At 46.0% G+C, this 23,842-nt stretch overlaps 1 protein-coding gene across 1 annotated transcript in view; it reads left to right on the top strand.

Annotated features, from left to right (window-relative positions):
- LOC147668996 (polyphosphatidylinositol phosphatase SYNJ1-like) overlaps positions 1-23,842 on the top strand; it is a 287,979-nt gene that overhangs the window by 82,487 nt on the left and 181,650 nt on the right. The gene's annotated exons all lie outside the window — the stretch shown is intronic.

Here is a 23,842-nt window from a genome sequence, read left to right as displayed (position 1 = left end):
CTCACCACGTGATCCCTGCCCGGCTAAATTCTTAGCTAAAATGGCAGATGTTGTTAACCCTATAGTCAACCCTATTCTGAATCTTTCCTTGAGTCAGGGAGCCTTGCCTCATTCCTGGAAACAGGCCATGGTTATTCCTCTCCTTAAAAAGCCCAACCTTGCCCCGGAAGCCCCGTCCAGTTATAGACCAATCTCGCTCCTCCCAGCACTCACTAAAATTCTGGAGAAACATGTTCACAGCGTGCTTTCCAACTTCCTGGAGTCGAATGAGCTTTTCCATGTGTCTCAATCGGGTTTTCGACCCAATTTAAGTACTGAGACGGCACTCTTGGAAGTCTCAGAGACTGTGAAGGAGGTGCTGGATGCCGGAGGCAGGGTGATGTTAGTTATGTTAGACCTGTCGGCGGCTTTTGACACCGTCCCCCATGAGGATCTCCTCATAAGACTACATGACCTCGGTCTAGGGGGGACGGTGCTCAATTGGTTTTGTTCCTTTCTAGCCAACCGCCGACAAACGGTCTGGGCCTCCCCTGGATCTTCCGAAATGCCGCCATTGGGAGTTGGAGTTCCTCAGGGCTCAGTATTGAGCCCTACTCTATTTAACATCTTTATGACCCCTCTGGCGACATTGGTGGAGTCCTACGGGGCCCAGATCGTCTCATATGCTGACGACACCCAGCTTCTCTTCACCTGCCGGAAGAGCGAAGAATTAAATGGGGAAAGTATCCGTGAGTGCCTTGGGGCTGTTTTTAACTGGTTTCAACTGAACAGCCTCAAGTGTAACTCGGATAAATCTGAGATACTTTTCTTTGGTTGCCCATCGGACCCGGACTGGCATGGTTGGTGGCCTGCCGACATGTTCCCTCCAGCTCACTCTTCGGAATGGGCTAAGAACCTGGGAATTAAAATTGACAACGGGCTTACGCTTAAATCCCAGGTATCAACCCTCACAGGAACATGTTTCGGCATCCTCCGGATGCTCCGAAAGTTCTTTCCGTTGCTTTCTGAGGAACATCGGAGAATAACTGTTCAGGCCCTCATTGGATCCAGATTGGATTACGCTAACATTCTGTATCTGGGTCTCCCGGAATATCTTTTACAGCGTATGCAGGTGACCCAGAATGCTGCAGCACGTGCTATTTTTGGCCTGCATCGTCGAGCTAGTGCCTCAAACTTGTTGCAATCTCTCCACTGGCTCCCTATACGGAAGAGGATAATGTTCAAGGCCATGACACTAGCCCATAAAGCCTTGCACGCTACGGGTGCAAAATGCATACAGAAGAGGCTGGATTTCTACCGGCCGACACGATCCTTAAGATCGGAGTCATTGGCACTTGCTGTAGTTCCTCGTATAAAGAAGGCCCGTGTGGGTGGCCGGTCCTTTAGATTCCTGGCCCCTCAGCTGTGGAATTCTCTACCGCTGTCCTTACGATCCACATCTAATCTGCTTGCCTTTAGGAAGGGTCTAAAGACTTGGTTATTTTCTGGTTAGAGTGCCTCTATCTTCGGTTTATGTTTTCCTTTTCTGCTGTTATGTTTTTCAGTCTCCTTTCTGGGTCTGGAGCACAAAGCGCCGGGACACTCCTTTGGAGTAGCCGTTGCGCTATAGAAAACCCATTAATAACATAACAATTGGTTCTACCTCCAATAGACAGATGCAGGTTATCTAAACGTGACAATTCTCTCTTTGTATGTAACATAAGTGGCTCCAGATTGTTATCTACAATGTTCCCAACATTGGCACTAATGCTGACATCCAGGTATATCGCTTTATCAGTTATTCTCGGGTCTCTCATCACAATCTTAGTATTAAGCACGAGCTGTGTCTTACTGGAGTTTAGCTTGTACCCCGTAACTCTGCCGAAATTCTGTGCTTCGTTTTCAATGAGATTCATAGCAATTGTAGGATCCCCTGTGACAATAGCGATATCGTCAGCGTACGCTAAGCATTTTGTTTCTAAACCACGCACACCTATAGGGGTAATTAACACGTTTTTTTCGAGCCTGTGTAGGACCCCATCTATATAAATGGCAAAAAGGAGGGGCGAGCAAGGGCACCCCTGACGTGTCCCCCTGTTAATTTTAAAATTGTTGGTTAACTCCCCGTTGATCAATACCCTAGCACTGGGATCAACATATAGCTGTTGGATCGCTGTAATATATTTCTTACCTATGCCACAGTTTCGCATGGCGGCCCACAGGAACTTCCAGAAGACCCTATCAAACGCCTTCTCTGCAACCATGGCTTCAGACTTGCCACTGTAGTCTGACTGTAGTAGTGAAGAAAACTACAATTCAACCTGTCTGATTAACCCCTTCGCTGCTCATGACAAGCTCAGCTCGTCATGCAGTACACTGGTCGTGTGCTCATGACGAGCTGAGCTCGTCATGAACAATGGGATTTGAAAAAGTTCAGCACCAGGGGCAAATTGCCTTAGCATTGATGTTTTGAAAACCTACATTTTAACTATCAATAAGTCTTTCCTACGTAGTCCTTTTAGTCCACAAGGCAGGGTGCATAGTATTTAAAAGCAGGACAAGTAAACATTTAATGTGAACCTGTCCTTACAGGGACTAGCACTTACATTTCCATTGTGGCAGACCTAGCTAGCTAATAATACTGTTTCTCTGGAATGGGACCAGCTAGAAAAATAATAAGCTATCATTGTAAATAGTTTTTTATAAACATTTGTATTGTTTTTCGCTAGATTAAAGAACATCACACCATGACAGAGCATACACAATTTCATAATATTATCTTGCTGAAGAACTAGTCCCCAGCTCCCCCCTCACCGTCTCGTGCTACTCATATAGCCCTGGTTCCATATTGTCCGACTGGGCAATCATCATAGTCAAGAGCGACAGACAAAGCATTTGTTGTATCCCTTAAATTGGCAGTAGTTCTGCAATCTGTTCTTGTAGTGAAATATCCTGGGCCTCCCCTCCCCTTACAGCTTCTTTTACCTTCGATTAGTCTGGAAGAAGTTGGACTGGGGTTCAGGACAATCACTTCCTCTCTCCATTTGCCCTGCTGCCTCCTGCTACGTCCTCTGCTGCCACCCCCGCCCACCGCTACTATATTCTCATTCATATGCGTCAGTGCATGCAGTTCAGTCCGCATCAGCGCCCCTGCTGCCAGGCCAACATCCAATTTCTCATCCTTCTGTAACTTCTTCGGCCACTGCCCTCTCTAACATATTGCAGAGCCAGTCTGCATAACCGGGGGTCAAAGCATTCATCCATTTCATGGCAATACATCTCTCAGCAAGCAGTAGGCCTATTAAAAGAAATTTGTGACTACTTTCCTATTTATCGGCATTGGGATCAAGCTCCGTATATTAGCACGTGGTGTAACCGTATCTCCCTGCTAGTAGATTTGTTCAAGTTGTCTGTCCCCTCCTTCCAGAAGTGTGTTATCGCCGAGCATTACCAAACCACTTGTATAAAATCTTCTCCAGCAGTGCCGCTTCGGGCACATTGATCTGGCCGGGTGGGGTAGATGTGTGTAAAGTCTTGGGTGAGAAATACACCCGGTGAGAGTAATTGTATCAATTTGAAGCGTGCATTGGAACTCGCTGTCCGTACCACTGCATGGTTCCTGTACCAGTCTCGGGTGTATAGGATTTCCCCATAGGTAGCCTCCCATGTTGTGTGTGCTCTAGGGTTTATTTACGGCAGATCTTCTGCACGGTTTAGGTGCAAGATAAGCTTACAGCCCCCATCCATTGCAAGGAGTGTCGTCCAAGTCTGTGAAGGTATTGACACCTCTGGGAAGCAGGACAATTGCCGTCGCAGATTTTTTACGACACTCTTTGCAATGGAGGGGGCTATAAGCTAATCTTACCTCTGGGAAGCGGGGCTTGTGCTTTTGCGGACATCTTTGCATATTACAGGTATTGTCCACTGCCCAGTACGAAGGAGTCTATTGCATCCTCCAGTGTGATAAATTGGTCTTCGAGGTACAACTCCCCCAAAAATTCTCAACCCCCATCTTTCCCTTTCTGTACAGACATTACCGCAGCAATTTTGATAAATGGTCCTAGTTCCCACAGTGGCATGTCACGTGTGTATGGGGCGGTCTCAACACTTTCATGGCTGCGCAGTCCCATATCAGGCATACCTGTCTTATGAGGAAGGGCATGTCTGATGGCACACGCCCCACACATGAGCATGGCTGGAAGCATTCAGCTGCCGTAGGATCCCTTCAAGAGACTTTTCTCCCAGTTATCCACTGTGTATAGCCAGTGGAACTGTGTGATGGAGCTATGCCACCATATAGCTGAGTTTTATGTTGGAAATCTCAATTCTGCCCCTTTCTCAGGTCTTTTTAAGCATATGTAATCCTATCCATTTCCTTTTGTTGCCCTAAAGTAAGTCCACAATCAAGCTATCGAGCTCAACGAAGTAAAGGTAGGGGATTTTGTAAAGTGTGCCTTGCAGCGCATAAAGACATCTGAGGAGCACCACCATTTTGACTACTGCCTCTCTGCTTGTCAAAGACAGTGGAAAATCTCTCAAGAAGTGGACCCTCCAACACCCTACCCATGTTGAGGTGTAGAAATTACTGTTCGGTATAGGCCATCCTGATGCCCAGATATCAGACTTCTTCGGATCCCCATGGGAACCCCTCCAGTGGGAGTACATCTAGACCCCAGCCAGAGTATCCATCTAAAACAGTTGGGATTTAATAATGTTCACGAAGAGACCCAACACTTCTCTGAAGGCCCTCAGGGTGTTCCGGAGCATGGGGATAAAGTGTTCCGGGCTCAGTAAATACACCAGAGTATATTCCGCATACAATGACACCAAGTGGGTTGTCTCGCCTACCAGAACTCCAACCCCCCCTACCCCCCCCCCCCTACCCCCCCCCCCCGGGTTCCCGTGCCTGAGGGAGCAGGACCGCCATGGGCCCCATGGCCAGTGGGAAAGAAGAGGTAAAACTGGGCACCCCTGTCAGGTGCCCACATGTAGTTGAAACCTGTCTGATATTAACCGTACACACTCACGCTCCTAGGTCTGTATATAATAATTTCACCAAGGCTATATATTTTGGGCTGACTGGATTTGAACCTGTAACCATGAGGTCGAACACAGCCCCCTACAGTGGACGCATTAGTCTACTAAACCACCAAACCCAGCTTGTGTCGAACGCCTGTTTGATAACCAGTAACACAAGAGCATATGCTGGTACCTGGTAGGCATGGGATAAGCATCAAAGAATATACATGGTGCTCCTATGTGGTATAAATCCACACTGGTCAGCGTGTATCAGTGTCCATAAGTGTGGGAGCAATCTCACTGCCCGGATACCACTAAGTATCTTCACGAAAACATTTAAAAGTGAAATTGGCCTATAGTAAGAGGGTTCAACTGGGTCTTAATCGTTTTTAATAGTTTAATAAAAATCCAATTCAAAAGTGAAGTTGTATTTTTAATAAATATTAACGAAAAGTAAAGTTTATAATGTTACCTTTTCTCTGCCTGAGGTTCCTGGAGGCTTATTTGTATTGGCTCTCCAACTTCTTTCAGCCAGTAATTAGCCTTGAATAGATGTAAAATGCTTCCCAGGAGCAAACAGTAGACTTACCTGACGAGGCGGTGATGAAGTCAGGAAAATGGAGACCTATAATAGATCGAGGCGTCTGAACAAAACCCTCAGTCATTTCTCATGGTACCTTTCAAGACATACTTCTGCTGCTTCAGGGGGAGGTGATATGATATTGCTGTATCTTAAGGATGCATATTTTCACTACCACAGCACAGAAAGTACCTACAGTTTCGGGTAGCCAGTTGCCACTACCAATTCAGTGTCCTTCTCAATGGCCTGAAATCCACACCGTGCATTTTTAGGAAGTGCTAAGTACCAGTGTCAGCACAGCTCAGAAGATGGGGTTAACATGATGTGGACCTGTGTGAATGCCCGTATCTCGATGAATGGTTTATCAAAGGCTGCTATAAAACAACAAGCAACAGTGTCTACTTTTGTGGGCCTATGCCTTTTCAGCTGTCTAGGTTTTACCATCAATGCATGAACATCTTCCATAACACCGAACCCAGGTTTCAATTTTTAGAAGCTCCCTCAGTGAGAAAACGGGGAAAGCTTATCCTTTGGAAGAATGTGCAATCTACAAATACCTGGAAAGCATTTCCAGCATTTTCAGAATGACACTCCACAAGTACAAGCCCATGCTTGAGAAGCTATTATCCTGCATTCCTCTAATATCCAATTGTTATCTATTTTTGAGACCAAATCAATGGAAAATGGACTCGCAGTAGATCCAGTCTCAAAGTCACTTACTGAGTAAAGTAGATTTGTTGTTGGACAAACAAAAGGAACACATATCTAGGCCTTGGCTACCATCCACTTCCATTCATCTTCATGACAACCATGGAGTTGACGCCTCTGTGAAAGGATGTTTAGTGCATCTGCAGCATGTGACCCCTGTGCCAAGAATAGGAACTCAACCAGATGGTACTGTCAGTATCTGATAGACATCCAGCTGCAGATTCCTTACCTTTGAACTTCCAGGCATCAGGCTGAAACCATATGATTTTTGATAGCAGTACCCCTGCGTGCCGATATGTGGTGTCAGTCGACTCCCTGCGATGTCGTAGGCATCTGCTTTGTCATAGTCATGACCTCCACATCATCTATATAGGCGCCACCCTGGCACGCGGACATCAGTTCTTTTCTTTCTGTGCCAGCCAGCACAGAGCCATCAAAGAGAGCTAACCCTGTCACTTTTTGACAGACTTTTTTCTACATTTTGTTTGAGTCCTTATGGTGTGTAGGTATGTCCAGCTAAAAGAACTTCGGGTTCAATCCGTGCGGCCCCTGTCACTGCGCCATGTCAGTCATGGACTCCCATCTAGTGTGTCTATAGTGCCTGGAGCGTGACCATGACCCGAAGTCGTGCTCTGACAGCCGGGCCAGGGTACCAAAGGCTTTGAGGGCTTGGTCCCTAAAGCTAATTGCGGCTCTGTGTACGGCACCATGGAGGTCACCTCGTCGATTCCATTCCCGGTCGAGAGGAAAGTCCGAGCACCGCTCCGTAGGGTCATTGCTGTCCTGTAAGAAGTGCCATGAGAAGCACAAGAACTTGAAGCGTGCCTCAACTTCACCCCGTCCGTCACGAGACAAGACTGAGGAGTCTCAACGTTCGAGGCCCCGCTCTGCGGAGCGGGTGCCTTTGTTGGCTCCGCATTGCCGGGAGCGGCCCCCGCCCAACTAAAAGAATTCAATGCTGCCATTTGTGCCATATTTGGGTGGCCTGACCCTGCCGGCGCTCCTTGCTGCCTTTCAACGAGGCCTTGACCAAGGCTCTACTGGGCACCTGGTCCAGGAGCAGCACAGGGGCTCCTATGAATAGAACTATTGCCGGCCGCCACCGTCCTGCACCAGTCAACCCGGCATTCCTCCCCACCCATCCCACCCCACAGAGCTTGGTGGTCGCAGCCTCCACTTCCTGTGGTATTTTCCCTTCTACACCCCTGGACAGGGAATCCAAAAGGCTGGACAGCTTTGGTAAGAAAATCTTTTCTTCCCCCAGCCTAGCATTGAGGTCGTAAACACCGCATGCCTCTTGGGCTGCTACTCCCATTTGCTATTGTATATGGTTGCGCAAATGCTGCCAAGAGTCTCTGTGGAGGATCAGGCTCTTCTCTCCCAAGCAGTTGCACATGGGAGAGATGCAGCGAAGTTTGCCATACGATGTGGCTTAGACCCGACAGACACACCAGGCAGAGCTATTTCCTGGACCGGACGGTGGCCATTAGGTGCCGTGCCTGGCTGAGGACGTCTGGCTTTTCGGGGATTTCCAAGCTAACCTCATGGTCATGCCCTTTGATGGCTTCCATCTCTTCAGAGACCAGGCAGATGCAGCGATTGAGCATTTCAAGGACTTGAGAGCTGCGGCCAATTCCCTGAGCCTCATCACTTCATCTCGGCCTGTGTCTGCCTTTCGCCCCCCACATGGGTATCTCTGCCTGGATAGCTAGGTCCACAGGGAGGGCTTTTTTTGGCCATTCTGTTCTGCTGAACTTTTTTGTTTGAAACTTCGCCGTAGTCCCTCCTCTGGGGATGGTGTTGCTTGGGCATCTGTTCAAAGGTAAGGAATCTGCGGCTAGATGTCTCTGTCACATGGATAAGTTATTTACCTTCAGTAATGCGTTATCTGGTAGAGACATGATCTAGCTGCAGATTCATTACCGACCAAACCTTCCTCCCCGCACTGTGGATTAGTTTTCGTGTCAGGGCTGTTTCCCCTTCAGGGCCCCAGTTATTTTTAACTCGCGATGGTCAGTCACTTCATGGCTCTGCCCTTCTGGCATCAAAAGTTGTGAAAAGTACTGACCTCAGTGCACTGGGGTGGGACCTACATAGACTATGGGATGTCATGACAATAACGAACGAGATGCCTACGCCGTCACGTTGAGTTGATGCTTTTTCTCGCTGCCAAAGCCTGGATCACCCTCTCCCTCCAACTCTCCACTTTTCCCTTGCTGACCAATGAAGGAAGGGTTTCGAGCTGGCTCTTCGAATAAGACCTGCATCAAGATACCTTCGCGGGTAACCAGCCATGCTCTACAAATAATGTTTGATTGAATCGAGGCAGAATCTGAGCGATTGGTGTCAAGTTAAGGGGAGGGGCAGGTATGATGGTTGTTATAAGACGCATTTCAGTTTGACTTCACATAATACAGCGGCACGTTGTTCATCCACCAATTAATAGAATAGATAATCTTGTTAAATCAATTTGGTGGCCAGCAGTGCCAATTGCTTTTAATAAGTACAGCGGTGTGAGCGCTGTAAAGTTTCGAATTTCAGATTTAGCAAGATGTCATATGTGGGAAGATTACATTAGGTACTTTGGTGGAGGTGGAAGCTAGTTTTTGATAAGCTAGATAGCAATGATAATGTAGTTCACAAAAGTTTATAGCACTTGGGAGTGCAGAAACAAAAATTTGCATGCCTAGTTCCAATATCCTGGTACACGGAATGAAGACTAAATGAATTTTGGGATTACAAAGTGCATTTACACATGCACAAATTCAGTCTGTATGATGGTTGTTCCGAATTTGTACTCGAACGGTTAGGAGAGGTGTGTACTGCAAAATCAAGTGAAACCAAGCAAAAACTCACATTTTTGTGGGTATTCACAAACATTTAGTAGGTAGTTTCCCATCTGGGAAACACAAATATATCTAATCTTGTCAAATGCACAAGTACGTGCCTTCACAGGGGAAGGCCAATGAACACCTCTAAGATCCCATTTACAAGAGAAAATGTTAATTCCGTTCCGGAATATACTCCAGTTTTGAGTTAAATGTATACTGCAAATTTTTCTTCCCAGTTGACCTTTTTCACTCTGTTTGTCATCCTTATTGTGCCATCTCACACCTTTAAACTCTTTTTTAAATGTATATATTACTTTTATTTCAGTGTTGCTGATCTCTAACTCAGTGAGGCCTTCAGGTCGCCACTGTTAATGTTTGCGTATGTGATGTGTTTAAATAGATCAGATTTTGAAGTGGCTTTGTCAGCTGCCCTTTTAACATTCAGTATTTTATTAGTTGCATTGAGAAACCGCCCTGCTCAACAGATCCTCTGATACATGTTTTATAAATCTGGCCTTTATGGAACTTTGATGAAGCATCTTTTTGAGTCTAATTATGTTTGTTTTTTAAATTACTTACCTTTTATTACTGTTTAGGTCTTGTCTGCAACTGACCCTGCGCTGTCGCTTCTGATATCTTTGGTTTACATTTTTTGTAAAAAAAATTAAAATGGCTTTGAGCCCGCCTTTTTTTACCATTGGTTGGCATCCTCGTAACTCCCAATTCCTTACCTTCCCATTGGTAAACATGTGCCGGTTTCACTTTCTTCTTTGGTGTTTGCCCCTTTGGTGGAGAATGGAATAAGTACAGCTTCCTGTTAGCAGCCGGCGTCCTTCTACTGGTTCGCCATCGTTGCATGCCCTGTACTTCCCCTAACCCAGTTGTGCTTGTTTTTAGAATCGCAAGTGTTTGAAAGAATTGAAATAAGCCTCAATCCATACAATCAAGAACAAGTCCACCCCTGCACACGCAACTACTTTTTAAAGCTTCTGCTGCATTCCTGAAGGGGAGAGTGAAATGCATATCTTCAAATATAAAAGCACAGTTGGAAAGTTTCTTAGGAGTGACATGTTGGTGCCAAAACAATATTGAAGATCATAAACCACATCCAGATATCTAAACATTCATTATACATAAATAGATCATAAATAACCATCCCATGACTGCACACAGAAAGCTAGATATGTTTCAACAGTTTTGCAAGTGTCAATAGACCATGCAGATTTCAAACAGATTGATTCAACTGTTGAATGTACTTCGTGGAGACCGCACCCCTTTTATACTTAAAATATGCCTGACTCAGTGAATAAAGTATTCACCTCTTAACAAACACATTGCCGGCCCAATCACTTAGGAAGCGCTAGTGCAAAAAAAGATGTTCAATCATCAATGTGTGCTTTAAAAATCACATCTTGTTACATTAGTGAAGTCCAGGAGAATAAAAAGTCCACATAATGAAATTAAATTAAATGAAAAGACAATTTGTTAAGCGCGATAGCTACCCTCAGGCGTCCTAGTGCTGCGGACAACGTGTGCAGGTAAAACAATTGAAGATTATTCAGGTTTATTAAAAAGCCGGGTTTTTAAGTGTTTACAGAACAGAAGTAAGTTGGGCTCTGATCGCAGATGGAAGGGGAGGGAGTTCCAAAGTTTGGCTGAGTTATAAGAGCACGACCGGCCCCCACATCTGGCTCTCTTGTTCCTGGGTACTGTAGCGAGGAAAGAGGATGCTTATCTGAGCTGTCTGTTTGGGTGATAGGGGGTGATCAGTGATTGATTTATGACAGCACCCGTTTTCCAGAAGGCTCGGTGGGCGATGCACAGGGTCTTACATTCAATTTTTTCCCTGACTGGGAGCCAGTGGAGGCTTTTTAGACAGGGTTTAGCTGGAAGTCGACGGGGAATCTGAAGCAGTGTTCGGGCATTGCAGTTTTGTATGATCTGGAGCTTGCACAAGGTAGTTTGGGGGGCCCCCAAGTAGAGGGCGTTCCCGAAATCCAGAAGAGACAGAATGAGACCCTGGACCATAATCTGCCTCGCTTGGAAAGGCAGTAAGGGGAGAATCTTCCGCAGAAGCCTGAGTAGACCGAAGCAAGTGGAATATAGTTTGGCTGCTTGACAATTGAAATTAAGGGACTTATCCAACCAAATGCCCAGGCTCTTGATTGTGTCCTTTGGTGTGGGAGCAGGGCCAAGGCAGGCGGGCCACAATGAGTAGACCGTGGGCGTGGGGGGGTTGCCTAAGAGCATCAGCTCAGTTTTGTCTCTGTTTAGTTTAAGATATGACAATGTCATCCATTTGGTCATTTCTTCTAAGCAGTCCCTCAGGCTGTTATGCGCAGTGTATGGTTGATTGAGAGTGACCAATAGCTGAGTGTCGTCGGCATATGTGATGATTTTTATACCGAATGGACGGACTATCTCAGCTAGTTGGCTCATATAAATATTAAATAGCGTAGGACTCAAAGAAGAGCCCTGTGACATACTGCCGCCAAGAGGCTTGCTGGGGGAGGTGATGTCACCTTCAAAAACCTAGAAGGAGCGGTCTGAAAGGAAGGATTCAAACCAAGCGATTGCTTTTACGGAGACTCCAAAACTAGTGAGTCGATGTAGTAGGATGTTGTGGCTTACAGTGTCGAAGGTGGCACTTAGGTCAAGGAGGATTATTGCTGCAGATCCTCCCTGGTCCAGGATCTTCCTGGCCTTCTCCGTCACTGTCACTGAACATCTTCTGTTCCCAACCCTGTAGAAATATATGTTAAACCTTAGTAAGGCTGAAAATGGTGTCAGGGAAACATTAGGTGTCTCTCTTTTTATTTTTTATTTTTAAAAGTATATTTTTAATACAGAGCATCTGCTTTAAACCGTGCCCCTGGCTACCCTGTTATGCATGTCACCTCCTTTCAAGAACATGCAGCACAAACCCCTTATATAACTCAAGTTCTGTCCGTCTGGGCCTTGAGCTTCACTAGAGTGCGCAGAGGGGTGACCTCACTAAGGGGTTTATTGGGTGGGGTTTTAGTGGCAGCCCTCTCTACCTCAGCTGAGCTGTAGGGACAGCCTCTGCCTTTGGTGGGGATAGCCTCCACCTTTTTCCTCCTGCTGCTGCCGTGTTAGGACCACTGCCTCGCCAACACCCTGACTCTGGATTTCGGGGGCGGAACATTGAGGACGATGGAGACAAAGCCAATCATAACATGTTTCAAGAAGCTACTAATTCTGAGTGGAGAATTTCTGTAATAGGTATTAGCAAGAGAGAGGTTTCTGCTGCTTGTCTGTATCCATTCCTAGCTGCCTACTTATAGAATATTCTCTTCTGTTTTTAATAGAGGGACGTGCACCTATCCCTGGTAGAAGGAGACTGCCTCCAAAGGGAAATCTCTGCATTCTCTGTTTGTGAGAGGGTTTCCGGGACCTCACCTTTATCCCTGCCCTTCTAGAAATGATAGATTCTACCTCTGCTCTTGCCTGTCACAGTTGTATCCTGCCACCTGTCACTATCCCTACCCGATTAGGAGTCCGAATATCGTCTACCCACCATAGCCTCGGAAAGGCGCTATCTGCCCTGCTCTCCTGTCCAACTCTGCCATGGTATAGGTACAACTTTTCCTCGTCCACCCACTGTGAGGAATGTCTGCTAGGCCTCTTCCCCCCCTCCTCTTCACATCCATAGCCCTAACCAACTGTGAAAGAGAATGTCTGTCCCCTGTCCCCATCGCTGCTGCTTAGAGAGATTGGAATGTCTGCCTCTTGCCCTAATCTATCTTCTACAGAAATCTGCTTCTCACCCTTGCCTGTGAAAGGACTCTTTTTGCTTCTGATATATAAGTTTATGTCTATCTTTGAATATCAGCCTTGAAAAAGCCCTTGGCTTGTTGGTCGTCCAGGCGAAACACGTGTCGGCTGTCCTCTTGATTCCTGTACCTCTGGCATAAATAAATGCAGCATACTTTGCTATAGAAATACATCATGTTCTGGGATTTTTTTTCACCAAATTATCATTGCATGTATATATTGGGCACAAACCTGTCTCAAGCCTAGAATATTGGTATTGTAGTTGTTGTGATTATCAGTGAAATATCTGAATGAAACATCTATATAATGCCCTAACACCCTACAACCTCCATTTATATAGTGATTGGCTGACAAATATGCATTGATAAAGACAATAGGTTTGGCACGTGAATATTGTATTAATACAGGCACACTCAACATATGGGCACACATGCAAATATTTTTTTACAGAAATAGCAGTGTAGTAAATCTGCACTTTTCTGCTGGGTAACCCCTGATGTTTTGCCTCTTGCTGAACCGTATTCTTTGCTGGTTTTAGAACTCTGTACTTTACCCCTGCTAACTAGCAGGAAAGTGCCTATGTTCCCCGCTTAAGCAGTGGTATATTGAATTTGCCCATAAGTCCCCAGAATTTGCTTCAAAATCCACTCTGAGCCTGGAAGTCAAATGCCCCTAGTGGGCTGTAGCACCTATTGTGCCATCCACTACAGTAGCAGTGCAAACATGGCTGCAGGCCTGCCATTGTAACCTGCCTGCAGCAGTGTAAAAACAGCAATTCAGCCTGTCAAAATAAACCCTTCTAACAAGTCAAACCTCCTGTTTCAATAATAAGTTAGTCACAGATATGTAGGCATTGTAGCTCACAAGGGATGGTGCATTGCATTTAAAATTAGGACTTGTAGAAATGTAATGTTAACATGTCCTTTCAGTGAGAGCACCCAAAGCTATTTCTCACTGTGGCATGCCTAGCTGTCGTTTGTAGAAAAAGATTGAAATCTCAATACTGTTTCTCAGGAATGGGACTAGCTGGAAAAATAATGATGCAACAATTGTTAGTAGTTATTCAAAATCCAATTCAATGATGAAGTCAGATTCTCAATAAATATTAATGAAAAGTAACGTTTATGAAGTTACATTTTTCCTGCCTGAAATTCATGGAGGCTAATTTGAATTTTATCTCCAGCTTCTCCTAGCCACTGACTAGCATTTGAATAGGCGTTAAAAGGTGTGAAATGCCTCCCAGTAGCAAACAATAAGCTTACTGGAATAAGCAAAGATAAATCATCTGAACCTCACAGAATTTGCATAGGGGGGGCCATCCTCTTTGACAGTATGGTGTCAAATCCTATTGACAGATCTGATGGGTTTACATATTAGACGGGGGACATTTAAAAGAATGAAACAGGATAGCAAGACAATTCTTGTGTATCTGCTGTATGGTTGCTGGAAAACTCAGATGTTCTTCTACTTGACCCTTTGGGTTTATTGTGGGTTCAGTGGCTGCTTCACATTGGATTCTAGTGTTTTATGTGAGAGGACACTAGGAATACCATGGTACACTCCCCCCCCCCTTCTCTTCCATTCCCCCCCCCCCCACACACACACATACAAACAAACACATACCCAGTCCTTAGAGCCTAAGTGTAGTGTGGCCGAAGACTTTTGCCATCTTGAAAATGCCCAAACTGGGTTGCCTTGACCCTGGAAACGTTTACCTCATTGTTTAAGGTGTGCACAGGAGTTATTCCCACCCACTATCTAGTGCCAGGCTTAAATATAGCACCTCCAGGTGCCCACTTTGGAACAGTACTGGACCTGAGGAAAAACAGAAGAGGACTGGATCTGCTGTCTGTGATCTGAGAGGAACCCAGAAGGACTGGACAATCTTAAACCCAGGACAAAGAATTTGACTCCAAGGCTATGAAGGCTGATCTGTGAAAGCTACAAGGAGCAACAAGCCACAGGAGGCCTTTCCCCGCACCTGCCCAGCTGAACAGTGGCAACTGGACCTAGGCTAAAGCCTGCTTTCAGTCTCGACCTGACACAGTGTGAGTCTCCAAGGGCCTCTCCTGGATTCTTGTGGTGTAACCGACCAGAGCTCAATCATGGTCAGTGTCCAGTTGCGCCTAGGTCCTGGTCTACCATGACGATTGACTATTATTGGCAGTTCGTGCTTCTAATTCTATTCCTACTTAAAAGTTTAAAAAATCATATCTTCAATTCCCGGTATTAGATTTTGGTCATGTTGGTATCGTATTTATTTCATTTTACTCTGTTTTTGTAATTCAGTTTAGGATTTTTATAATGTTGCAATTCAATTTTATTACAGTTTTGGTACTGCATAAAGAGTTGCCACATTTTTCCAAGTTAAGCCGGTCTGCTCCGTGCCGCAGTTACCAGGAACTTGAGCTCAGGTTAATTTATTGATTTTGGAAGATTTCATTCTCCCAAGGGTTGTGATTATTCCTTCAGCTGGGTAGTCTCATACCTCGAATAATCAGTTGCTCACAAGCAGTTATTGAAACTGCCTTTGCTGACTGGAGAGGAGCCTTGCTGTCCACTGTTTACTGAGAGTAACTTTTTAAAAAACCCACATCTCTCCGTTTGAACCCCGATGGAGTGTTTCCCACCTGTGCATCGGTTGCTGTGTGTGCCGCGGGGGCGAGTGGGACAGAAAGAAGATCGCGCTGAACGCCAGCAGGGACTCTATGTACCAGGAGTCCCTGCTTGACCTGCAACACCTGGTCCCGCGTTCGCCTGCCAGCCCTGCCCACACGTGACATATATTTGACTCGGGCGCCCGCTGCGCGGGAGCGCCACGGGAGAAGCCCGGGACAAGGGTGGAAGAGGCCAGGGCTGGGCTACCCCCCTAACATCTGGACCCTTCCCCTGGCCTGTGAAGTAATACAAAAGGTACTGTAAAAAAGAAAAGGAAAAAAGGGGGGTGTTGTGACAAATGTAATTGACTGTAGAGCTGTTCCTTTTTTTTGTTCTACTTTGCTTACAATTCTCTGTTGGATTGGCTGGGGAACATCGTTTATAGTGAGATTTGTTCTTCGAGATTAACCAACTAACGATAATGGCTGAAATGGGTAAAAATAATAAATCTTATCCGATGACTAGGCACCATGCTGCCACAACTCAACCTCTTTAAGATGCTCCAGAAAACGATAGGGGTAGTGGCAACAGCAATAGAAAATACGGAGAGGCGTTTATCAATCACCCCAGCTGGCCCCCCACCACAGCCAGTGGGGGATTTTTCTGTAGCTACAGTTAATATTCCCGACTGTAGTTTTTTCCTCACGTCTTCTTTTGCTGAGTTACCCTGTGCCCAGACTGCTATTGGTATCATCAATAGCCCGCCTCCTGCTAAATCCCCTCCACAAGTTCCAGTGAAAAAAGTACCTACACCCCGCCCGAGAAGTAAGAAATGTAAATGCCCCCAAAAAAACCAACTAAAAACTCCATGCTCCCTCTTGAACCTTTACTGGTTGCTGCTGGTCCTTCATCAGCCCCTGCAGGAACCCCTGTTTGGGTTACTCACCTATTTCTTGATTTCCAGACCCATATTGAACAGACCATTACAGACCATTGGCTCACTTATTAACCCATTGGCATCTAAGTTGGACAGATTAGTTTCCACAATTGACAACATAGGTTTAGGGAAGGTTCATCCTGCGAGTCTAACGATAAAAGAAGCTAACAGACTGAATCTTAGTATTGCCAACCCTACCACCCGAGCTGATAACGGTTTAGATGGGAATCTTGCCATCGGGCCAACTCCTGACATCAATAATCTTATTCTGGGTGCCAGGGTCTCGTCTGACAGTAATAACATTGTAGCTTTAACCTCTAAGGCAATAGGTAACCCAATCCCTGGTTTGGCTTTGCCTCCGCCTAGTGAGGGGAAAGAGGTGGGCGGTGCAAACATGGTGCCGAGGGGGGGGTCTAAACTGGGGACAAGCAATACGGACCGACAAGCCCTAGTTAATAGAAATAGCCCAGCAAAGGGTTTTTCAATAAAGCTGCCCACCATTGACTTGCCCCCAGAGTTCATGCCATATGTAGTGGTGCTTACTGGGGTTCCTCCATTGGCACATGGGAAAAGTGAGGATCATAGTGATCTTAAAAATAAATGCATACAATGGCTTAATACCAACAGGCCTTCTCCCCCTAGCTCCTCAGGTGAAATATTATATGTCAGAAGAGTAGACTGTATTGGGTCTGGACCAGGGGATTACATCTTGGGAGGGCACTTATCCGCACACTCCCCTACTCTCCCTATTCCCTCAAAAAAATAGGTTCAGTTCCCTGGAGATGGTGGACTGACGCCTTGTGGGGCAGAACTCTACACCATCTATGGTTAGTGTTATAGGTAAGCCAGATGATAAATTGGAGGGTAATTGCGTTCGCATTGTCCTAATGAATATAAGCGCAGATTACCATCAAATCCCTGAGGATAGGACTCAATGGGGGGAAATCGAACAACACCTGGAGCCCAGTGACCCTAATGATGCATTATCTTGTGGTGTGTTAGGGGAAAGGACACTTGAGTCTAGAATCCCAATTGTTGACACTGGGACTAATATAGGCATGGACAGAGCATTAATCTGCCTTGGGAGAACTGATGGATGCATAAAAATTTTGTCCTGGAATGTTGCTGGGCTGAAAAATAAACTGCCCTTGCCTGAGTGGTGTTCCTTCATGGCACTGCACGATATTTGTTTGATGCAGGAAACCTGGGCACTAGAGGAGAGTGCAATGCCTTCGATATCCTGGCAACAACAGGGGGTAGGGGGAGACCATCGGGCGGGCTCACAATATAGGTGGGCACGCACTTGGGTGTCAGGGCTGTACAAATGTCAACTAAGTCCCCAGACGTTTAGTGTGTACTCCTAACCCCCCAAAATATGCCACAGGTGGCTATATTAAATATTTATTCAAGACCAACCAAGAGTGGGCGGGAGTCTGATGCAATAGATGCACTAAAAAAATATGTACAGTCACTTGATACAAAACACAAAATAGAGCAGAACAGGTCTGGAAATGGTGTGTAACTGAACCAGTGACTATGAAACAACAGGATGCATAAGTGAACCAATGCTGTTGGAAAATATTGGAAACCAAAAGGCTAGTACAAAACCCATCAGCCCACCTTTACGGTGGAGTTTACGTCATGTGGGAATTGCTGATCAAACCAAACCACATCCAGCCATTCAGTGCCGGTGTGGGAATGGATGTCAGAAATCTAGCCATGATGTTTACCATGAAGTGGACTTAATAATGTGCAGTGCTTGGGTGGTAGTGATAAATAAAATTGGCTACATAGATACTGAAGGAACGTGTATACAGAAATCTATGTGTCAAGGTTAAAAACACGCCTGGTAGTAAGACTACCTCATGGCGCTGTGCAGATTGGTCGACATGTTTCAGCTTGCGGGGAATTGCCCCAGCTTTCTTCAGGACCTTAGGTATAGACTAGCTACTGCAACTATGACTACTAGGTGGTATATAAAGTGAAAAACAACAATAAGTATTACTAATAGATAGATTCATAGATACATATCTACCAGGAACCTCAGTGCTTGAACGTCCACTGGCGGGAAAGAAGCATGTCTTCTTCCTATCAAAAAACAAAAATAATTATACAACACTAGTTCACGCATACACCACCATTATCGTCCAGAGAAACCGTAAAGAAAAGCACACCTGCATGAATAATTGACATTCTGCATATATAGAAGAAGCATAATAGCTTGATCACTTAGAGGCATTTCCTCCCAGTGATACTCACCCAGCCTTGTGTGGGTGAAGACCTCACCTCACCCGGCAACCGCTCGGGAGTATGAGGCCCCGCTCTATGGTGTAGAAAGAAAGGGAACAGTGAGAAACTCTACCATGCCCAAGCCAATTGCTCTACACACATAACCCAAAGAACGTATGGAGGAGCCCGTCTGTCAAAGCAACAACCACACACACCATCCTGTATGACACATTATAAATAGCATGTTTAATATCTAACCTCACACGACATAGTCTGGATACTTAAGAGTGCAGGCAAATAAGAGTGCCTCTAGGTAGTCTTATGTAAGGTTTTCATTCAGTTAAATGGCCCATAGGCTACTATACAACCCAGTCAGAGGAAGGGCATAGGTGGGAGGAATAATTGACTTCCAAAGAATGCTGGACACCAGAGTCCCCTCTCGTAACACGACGTGTCAAGATAAAAGACCCATCCAAGCTACCTCTGATGGTGTGTAGTCAGCACAAGCTGACTGGTATTGCCAAATCTGACGAAACTGCTGAAAAGAGGAGAGTCCAATTGGACACTCACCTGTCCGTCGAGTCGGACAGGTGAGTGTCCAATTGGACTCTCCTCTTTTCAGCAGTTTCGTCAGATTTGGCAATACCAGTCAGCTTGTGCTGACTACACACCATCAGAGGTAGCGTGGATGGGTCTTTTATCTTGACACGTCGTGTTACGAGAGGGGACTCTGGTGTCCAGCATTCTTTGGAAGTCAATTATTCCTCCCACCTATGCCCTTCCTCTGACTGGGTTGTATAGTAGCCTATGGGCCATTTAACTGAATGAAAACCTTACATAAGACTACCTAGAGGCACTCTTATTTGCCTGCACTCTTAAGTATCCAGACTATGTCGTGTGAGGTTAGATATTAAACATGCTATTTATAATGTGTCATACAGGATGGTGTGTGTGGTTGTTGCTTTGACAGACGGGCTCCTCCATACGTTCTTTGGGTTATGTGTGTAGAGCAATTGGCTTGGGCATGGTAGAGTTTCTCACTGTTCCCTTTCTTTCTACACCATAGAGCGGGGCCTCATACTCCCGAGCGGTTGCCGGGTGAGGTGAGGTCTTCACCCACACAAGGCTGGGTGAGTATCACTGGGAGGAAATGCCTCTAAGTGATCAAGCTATTATGCTTCTTCTATATATGCAGAATGTCAATTATTCATGCAGGTGTGTTTTTCTTTACGGTTTCTCTGGACGATAATGGTGGTGTATGCGTGAACTAGTGTTGTACAATTATTTTTGTTTTTTGATAGGAAGAAGACATGCTTCTTTCCCGCCAGTGGACGTTCAAGCACTGAGGTTCCTGGTAGATATGTATCTATGAATCTATCTATTAGTAATACTTATTGTCGTTTTTCACTTTATATACCACCTAGTAGTCATAGTTGCAGTAGCTAGTCTATACCTAAGGTCCTGAAGAAAGCTGGGGCAATTCCCCGCAAGCTGAAACATGTCGACCAATCTGCACAGCGCCATGAGGTAGTCTTACTACCAGGCGTGTTTTTAACCTTGACACATAGATTTCTGTATACACGTTCCTTCAGTATCTATGTAGCCAATTTTATTTATCACTACCACCCAAGCGCTGCACATTATTAAGTCCACTTCATGGTAAACATCATGGCTAGATTTCTGACATCCATTCCCACACCGGCACTGAATGGCTGGATGTGGTTTGGTTTGATCAGCAATTCCCACATGACGTAAACTCCACCGTAAGGGTGGGCTGATGGGTTTTGTACTAGCCTTTTGGTTTCCAATATTTTCCAACAGCATTGGTTCACTTATGCATCCTGTTGTTTCATAGTCACTGGTTCAGTTACACACCATTTCCAGACCTGTTCTGCTCTATTTTGTGTTTTGTATTCTGACAGTAGGGGTGTGAGCAGACAGGTCATTAAATATATTCCCCTTGACCCTCCACAACGTTTGTTTTTTGCAGTCACTTGATACGTCAACTGTCTTGGCCATTGGAGGAGATTTTAATTGCCAGTTTGAGCCCCTTGTGAGTCCAGAGCAGGGTGAACAGGATGATGAAAACCAGCTCTGGCATGTTCCCGATCCACAGATCCCCTCTGTCAGGGCATGGTCTCCATTGGTCCTGCAAATACAATCATTTTCACTCACAATGTCTATGCGGGCGTGCAATGGGCGGGTGGAGCCCGACAGACCTGGGTCAGTTACGTTTAACAGGTTATACCAAACTTCCATCATTGATTATATAATGATGGAAGTTAAATACTGGGACAGGCTGTTGGAATTTAGGGTTCACCCAAGACAAGATAGTGACCACAACGCCCTTGTACTAACATTGAAACCTGGAAGTTTTGGGCTGACTAACCCGGCGCCCGAAGCAACCACTGTAATCTTGCCTCTTACAATAGCTAACAATAGGCGAAGGGTACAATGGCCTCACTTACAGGGTTCCCCCACTAAACTGGCCGAAATATATAAGATAGCTATACCACTGATCTCTGAAATGGGGGACGTTGCCTCCCAGGGTAGAGCTGTGAAAATTCACAAGCAGTTGGCAGTCGAGCTAGCGGTTGTGTTTTGCCCTGCGAGTGTGGTAAACCCACCGCGGGCCAAGACACACCCCTGGTATGATGCCCCTTGTCGGAAGGCAAAAAAAGATCTGCTGGCTGCAATTAAAGCCCAAGATAGAGTAGGTATAAAGAAATCCCAACTGCTTTATAAAAAGGCAATTATGGGGGGTAAGAAGGATTGGGAGGAAAAGACGTGGGAGGAGCTTGGATCCGCACTTTAACGCAGGGACCCAAAGTCATTTTGGGTCATTGTTGCAACGGGTATGAACGGGGGCGGCCTGGCATGTGCCCCAAAAATAGCATCCTCAGTGTGGGAGACTCATTTTGAAGCACTATACGCTAGTGTCGAGCCAGAGACCATAACCTACCCAAGTTGCAAACTACTCCAGGAGCCGGGATTGCTGGGCTTGGTTGGCCTGGTCCAGGGGAAGTTGGGGTGCCTCCCCTGCCGGCTTCCCTGGGCTCCCACCATGAGCATCGACTGGTGGGGACCCTGGGCGACCGGCAGAGCCGGGATTCCACTGATGCTGGGGATGTGTGCCATCTAAGGAAAACCAAAGGTGATGATGGACAGAGCGTTGACAATACAAACACTCACCCCCAGTCAACTGATCTGGGTTTAATCCATCACTGTTCTTTAGCTCACTCCGCCACCCCAGTTCAGACATGGCCATATGCAAATCAGTCTGACCCTGTGCCTCATGGGAACAGTCCAGCCCGAACTGCCAAGCCATGTCTTCCCTGGCCCGGAATCAAGCTTCCCAGGACCGGTTTCTGGCATAACAGCGGTCTTCAGCCGGGCTTGCTTGAATCCAGTGGCAAAGTGAGCAAGGGACTCACGTCTGAGCATACCCTGCCAACTTAGGGCGAACAAAGAAAAACCAAAGGTGATGATGGACGGAGCATTGACAATACAAACACTCACCCCCAGTCAACTGATCTGGGTTTAATCCATCACTGTTCTTTAGCTCACTCCGCCGCCCCAGTTCAGACATGGCCATATGCAAATCAGTCTGACCCTGTGCCTCATGGGAACAGTCTAGCCCGAACTGCCAAGCCATGTCTTCCCTGGACCGGAATCAAGCTTCCCAGGACCGGTTTCTGGCATTACAGCCGTCTTCAGCCGGGCATGCTTGAATCCTTTGGTTTTTCGTTGTGTGCCATCTGGCATGGCACAGGGTTATCACGCTAAAGGAGGTAGCATCAGCAATAGGAAGGTTACCCCCTAATAAGGCACCTGGTCTGGACAAATTGCCTGGGGATTTATTTTGCTCCCAGCCCAAAATATGGGCTCCATATTTTGTTGTCCTATTTAATGAGACCCTATCGGGGATTAATCTGCCAGGGACTTGGCTCGGAACAGAGATCATTCCCATTTATAAGAAAGGTTGCCCGTTAACCCCATCCAACTATAGGCCCATTAGTCTTATAGATACAACGCAAACACGAATGGGCTGGATCATTCTGGATAGGATCCTGGGGTGGATGGAGGAAAATGAAGTACTGACCACACTCCAGGCTGGATTTAGGTCGGGCATTTCTAATCTGGACCAAATATTCCGCCTGAAGGTTTTATTTTGGAAAACGGCAAGTGTGGAGGGTGGCAGCCTCTACCTTGTCTTTGTCGACCTGCTGCCTGCCTTCGACCTTGTGCCTAGGGATAAACTGTGGAAGGTCCTGGCAGATTTGGGTCTCCCGTCCTACCAACCAGATTACACACTGGCAATTATGCCCAGGTTAGGTGCTGGAGGCACGGGGACCTATCAAAACGCTTTCCCGTTCTGAAGGGAGTACGCCAGTGGTGCGTTTTGGCCCCAACGTTATTTAGTCTTTACATCAACTGACTTGTAGACAATTTATCTGGTGTAATAGACAATGACGCCCCTAGATTAGTGACTGGGAGAGTGCCCGCTCTGATGTTTGCGGATGACACTCTGTTGTTATCCAAAACATCATCGGGCATTCAGCGTATTGTGGAAGGGTTTGCGGCGTTTTGTGCTTTGCGGGGATTGGAGATCAACTTGGATAAAACCAAGTTTATGATCTTCAATCCCCCGAAGCAGACACGCCCAAACCCTATCCTTAATGGTATTCCCCTGGAGAGGGGCAAGACCTTTGTTTATCTTGGCATTACCATAACGGAGAACTTTGATTGGGGCTTCCAAATTTAAAATTCTGCTCTTAAGCGATCCCAAGTAACAGGGGGTATTAGCAAAGTCCATAGAATATCTGACCTCAAACCGGCAGCTCCGGCTCTTGAAATTTATCGACTCCAAGCCAGAACGGCCACAAATTATGGTGCTGAACTTTGGGGCCACAAAAATACATTAACCTCTTGAGGGTGGAGCAAAATTTTATGAGTAATCTGGTAGGTTTACCACCAAGTACACCACTTATTCCTCTGCGATATGATTTGGGGTTGGAGTCAATAAAGGAGCTTGTAGCTGCACGGCCCTTGCTTTATTGGAAGAGGCTGTGGTCAGTTCCCGAACTGGCCTCCTATAGAGCAGAGTTCTTGGAGGTTTGGCCTTTTCTAAAAAGTAAAAATATCCCATGGTTGCTTCATATTAGG

Source organism: Lissotriton vulgaris, unplaced genomic scaffold, assembly GCF_964263255.1.
Source record: "Lissotriton vulgaris unplaced genomic scaffold, aLisVul1.2 SCAFFOLD_2649, whole genome shotgun sequence".
NCBI lineage: Eukaryota > Metazoa > Chordata > Amphibia > Caudata > Salamandridae > Lissotriton > Lissotriton vulgaris.
The sequence above is the reverse complement of the archived record's forward strand: the minus strand, read 5'-3'. Positions and strand labels throughout refer to the sequence as shown.